The sequence below is a fragment of the Astyanax mexicanus genome, chromosome 18 (genome assembly GCF_023375975.1).
Source record: "Astyanax mexicanus isolate ESR-SI-001 chromosome 18, AstMex3_surface, whole genome shotgun sequence".
Taxonomy (NCBI): Eukaryota; Metazoa; Chordata; class Actinopteri; order Characiformes; family Acestrorhamphidae; genus Astyanax; species Astyanax mexicanus.
In genome coordinates this window covers 34,219,893-34,225,356 of record NC_064425.1, presented here as the reverse complement: position 1 = coordinate 34,225,356, position 5,464 = coordinate 34,219,893, and positions in this window count along the sequence as shown.

The window sequence follows — 5,464 nt, the reverse complement described above, 5'->3', positions numbered from 1 at the left end:
ATAAACACAGCCAGATATTAAATATTACATTTTTCTGGCCCGCCGGCAGTCCAGGGCGTGATAAGAGGTTAAACAGTTAAAATAACCTATCAATTTGCCATCCCCCATAATTTTAAATTACGTGTTACATATCAAAGTCACAAATCATTGTATACACAGTGTGTTACAGTGAAATTACTTTGTTTTTAAAAGCGCCAAAAGGAAAAGCAAGGACTTATCTTAAGACTTTATCTATGCTTAACTTAACATCTTATCTACTGAACAAGCCACAACACGTCCAGTGTTTGGACAAAGTATCTGTACTTGCATATACCACATGTTTTTAGCTCCACATCTAATAATGTGAAACAGTCCCAATCTAAACACGTTAAGACATGTTTTAACTTCTTATAAAGAGCAATATAGCGCTAGCATTAATAAAGTAGTGACGTTCTTACCACACAACACTGACTACACATTCAATAACCCTATGTATAACTAAAGAAACCGCTAAAATATTTCTCGGGCTCCCCGAACCTTTAAGATACCGTATTTTTCGCTCGGATGGCGTCGCTTGGCCGCGGGGAAGCCGGAGTCCCTAAGCCGTGGGGAGGCCGGCGTCGCGTATAGCGCTAGCATTAGCATAGTGGTGCAGAAGCTACATTTATTTAGAGACCTTATTACCACACAAATCTCACTACACATGAAATCCGTAGCGAATCCACGAAAATATGTCTCGGGCAACCCTAACCTGTATCCATATTATATTTAAGATATTAAAAATATACGAAACAAAGCCAGAATGACAATATTCTACTAGCTAGCTAAGCTAACGCTACCTCCGTTAGCACTAAGTTACCTCTAGAATGAAAGTTGCTACACATGTTTAAAACAAGTACAAATCACATTAAAACCAAAATATTCGCGCCGCGAAGAAACGCCCTTTCCGTTGCGTCATATCCGGCCTCATCCACCTGAAGTAATTACATCGAGTAGGTTCAAAGGGAAAAAGCAATTTAGTTATGTAAAACCCTTTTTTTGAGTGTTCAATTCTCAGTCATGTTAACGATTAAGACAAAAGTTGTTTCATTAGCCTGTAGTTGGAAACTCCACCTCTTGGGTGCAGTCTACTGGACAGAGAACAGTTGATGTGGAGTTGAGGTCATTTCTACCTTCCTTCCTGAATCCTTGTGGAGAAGATTTTGCCACAATTTGGGCTGTAAGGGTAATTAAAACCTATTAAATATTACTTAGAGTTGGTGGTAGTCTGTTTCTATGCTAATAGTTTAACAGGGGCACCCTCTTATTAGTTCCAGTAGTTTAAGTAAACAAAATGTAATTATAACAAAACCATTTTATTTTAAAGTAAACTACATACTATACACATTATTTTAGGGTGCTAAACTAGCTTAAATGTATGGTGTATTACACTTGTTGTGATAAACACAATATTAAATCTGTTTTTGATATTTGTCTGTCCAGGCCAGTGACTGACCTCTTCTCTGATGTTCCTGAGAAATGCTGTGAGAAGGCCACTTGCCCTAACTGCGCCTTCTGTAAAGTGCCTGCCCTGATGCTGGACTTTACTGTGGTGATGTCTTACAAGAAGGGTTGCGACATGGTGAGTGGTAGGAATTATGATAGGGTTTGTTTCGTTAAACTCAAGGCCTGAATTTTGGATGCGCCCACCAGTTTGAAGCAGGCCACTGCTATCAATGATGGGGCTCAGCTTTATGAGCGGACTTCGTGTGGGAAGTTCCTGTCTTGTGCTGATGCATTTGCATTCCTCAGCATACACTTCTTGTTGTACACTCTTAATAAAGAGTTTCTCTGCTCTTTCAAGAGACTCATCCGAGACACCTTTTTTACAGATGTGCCAGCCAACACATTCTCCAACCTCTGTTGGATGAGCAAAGCAGTGGGCAATATGGCAGAGATGAGCCACCGCTCTGACCAGAGTTTTCCATCCCGAGTAACGTTCCCATCGTTTTGATTCCAAACAGGGCTGAGGAGCGAGTCTTGCCTTACCAAGGATGAAGCCAACTTCTGTTTTCCCTTCATGGCCAGTCACTTTGAGATAAGCAACAGCAGAGATAGCCTGAACAGAAGCATCTGAGAAGACACATAACTCTCTGCGCTGGGCCTTGGACAGAGGGCTGAGGGAAAATGTGCGGGGTACATGGATTTCTATGAGACGTTGCAGTGAGATTTGGCATTCCATCCATTTTCCTTTCATGCTCTCGGGGAGAATGGGGTGTCCCAATCACTGGCTTGTGTGGAAAGTTCCCTGAGCAACTGCCGCCCCTGAATAGTCACTGGTGCCAAGAAACCCAATGGGTCAAAAATACCACTGAGTGAACCCCTCTGTATGTGTAGGGCCTGTCTATTTCAGGCACATGAAACGTGAAGAGATCTGACATGATACTCCACTTCACCCCAAGGGTTCGCTGATCAGGTAGGTCATCCACAAAGAAATTAAGATCTTGTAGATTCTTAGCCCTGTTTTCTAATGGAATTGCATCAATCACTCCGCATTTGTTGGAGGCCACTTTGTGGAGCCTAAGCTTGGAAGCTGCTAACATGTCCTGTGTTCTCCTTAGTAGGTCGATTGTTTCCTCCTCAGTAAAGACAGACAGCAAAGCATCATCCATGTAGAACTCTCTTTCAACAAAGTGACGAACATCGCTGCCAAACTCAATCTCTCCCCCTTGAGCAGCTCTTCTTAGGCCATAGATGGCACCGCAGGTGAGGGGCTATTTCCGAACACAGGCACCCTCATTCTGTAGTCAACAACCTCCTTAAGTGGGTCATTGTCTTCATGCCATAAGAAGCACAGAACATCCCTACAGTCTTCTCTTACTAAAAAGCAGTGAAACATCTGTTAAATGCTGTGATAGCCACTAGGTTCTTCCTGAAATGTATAAGCACACCCAACACCCAAGCTCTGCATGGTGGTTGTCCAGAACTTTCTGCATGAATTCCACAAAGTGAGATTTTGTCACTGGATGTTTCTCAAGAGTGCAACATAGAGACTTAAAGCGACTCATGGCATATGATCGGTTGTTGGGCAGGAGCTTCTTTGGCTTGCGGAATGGTAGTGGGGCCACCCAACTGTTTGAGGAATCTTCTTTTTTTATAGTGTGGAGAAACAACAAATCCTCCATTGAAAGCGCAAGTTTGTTGTCATGTTTAGTTTGGACAAAAACTGACTGGCCAAACTTTTCATGGTCTACACTAGCTGAGAGCTTTTCAATGGGTGAGTGGATAAGTGACTGGTGGCGCTTCGTGAAGTTTTCTTTAATTGTCATGTGATTCTCGCATGGCTGGAAAAGGCTTGGTCTTGGTCTTCATACTAGTGACCTTTATGGATCTGTGCACACTTCCTAGGCACACATCCCCAATTATCACCCAGCCCAGGTCCAGTTTTTGGGCATAGGTTGCATCATGAGGACTGTTGATTTGCTTGCAGGCTTTGTGCACTCTCAGTATGTCCCTACCCAGGAGCAACAGGATCTCAGCATCTGGATCTAGAGGTGGAATTTCAGTGGCTATTTTTCTGAGATGGCAATGGCTTTGTGTGACTGCTGGGGTGGGAATTTCATTCATGTTGTTAGAAATCGTGTTGCATTCCAAGAGTGTGGGTAGAGGAAGATTTACAGCACCATCAGCAGACTCTACAATGTAAGCAGTAGCCTAGCGGCCTGCTGTTTCTGCCACTCCAGAGCAGGTTTTCATTGTATATGGAGACGTGGGACCATCTATGCCAAATATTTTGAAGAACTCTGTACGCGCTAGTGACCTGTGGCTTTGGTCGTCAAGCATTGCATACATTGTTCTGCCTTTCCTGGGGCAACCTGCTGGGTAAACGTTCACAAGACATATCTTTGAACACAATCTCCCACTGAAGCCTCCACACACCTCAGTACATTTTGTTGTGATGTCAGCTGCTGGATTTTCTGCTGGCTCCCCACCTTGCTGTGTTTGGGGAGAAAAAGTCCTGGAAAGCCATGGAGCTGGGCCTAGATGCAGGGCAGTGGGATATCTATCGCTATCACACTCAGAGCATTTGACAGGTATCTCACAGCTTCGAGCCAAATGTTTGTTGGATGCACAGCATTTAAAGCAGATATTGTGTGCTTTGATTATTCTTTTCCTTTCATCAAGGGGCATTTCTCGGAAACCTCTGCACCTCTTTAGAGGATGCGGTTGTTGATGCAATGGACACTGTTTGTCTGGATCATTGGCAGCAACAGCAGACTTGGTATCAAAAGTTCCGAGCCACTTGATCAAAAGATCCATCTCTTCCTCAGAATTAAGATCTAAACCTTCAGTAGTATTGATAAATGATGATTTCCAGGACAAATAATGCTCAGGTTGGTCATTAAACCTAGTGAGACCTGATGACACCATTTGAGTTTGAGCTAGTGTCACCGGGGACAGGACACACACCAAATGACAAAATAATTTTTTTTCCGGGTATTTTATTCTGATTAAATTGATTTTAAAACAATAAAAATAAAAATGAATACACTGTAAAACCCTAACTTAGAACACAGTACAGTATTTGGTAGTGGCACTAATTACAGAAAATAGATAAATAACATTAATACCACCTTAATACCATTAACAGAGCTCTTTTATATTTGTTTTTAAGCTCACCTCGATTTACTCAGCTTTACTCAACAAGACTTGAGCATTTCATCAAGAGAACTTGGACAAACAGCTTCTGTAACCCAGAAAAATACAAGGCTTGAACACGAGGAGCACACTACCCCACAGAAACAATGCCATCTGCCCGCATCTGGTTGTGATTCATTCAAAATACATGTTTAGAAAGGCAATATAGGCATCTACTACTGTTATAGGCCAACTAAACCTTATATTGTTCAGTATTTCCTGATTTTTACCTCTTATTTCATTAGGATGGCTCTGGATGGATCCTAAAATGGAGCACCACCATTCACTGCAGCTTGAGCCTCCTTCTCTACCATGCTCTTAGCTCCTCCCTTTCCTCTCTCAGGGTGACAACACTTCTGATTGTGTTTCTTAAAGTTACAGACACACATTTTAAAGGTGTATTCTCAGTTCACCACCTGGCTACATTCTCCCCTGCTCAGGAGTCAACGTCCTCGGTGACTTCATAAGATTTCTTTACCTCTTTCACAGCTTCTCTGAAAAATGCTGTACCCAAGCTGGATAAAATAAGTGAAACTGTCACTGAATCAAGTGGGACGGACTCTAATATGGATCTGGGTTCATGATGCAGGTTAGAATGATGTCCTGCATTAGTTCTTTTGCTCCTAAGAGGAGAAGGCACAGGTAATGAGTGAACCTCAAGATTGGACCCAGTATCTGATTCCACTGTCTCTGCTTCAGGACCAACCTCAACACTGGTCGGATTTGACTCTGTCATGTCATAAGAGGGAACAGCATGATGGTCCATTTCTATCTGCAACCTGGGAACACACATCTCTTTCAAAACCAC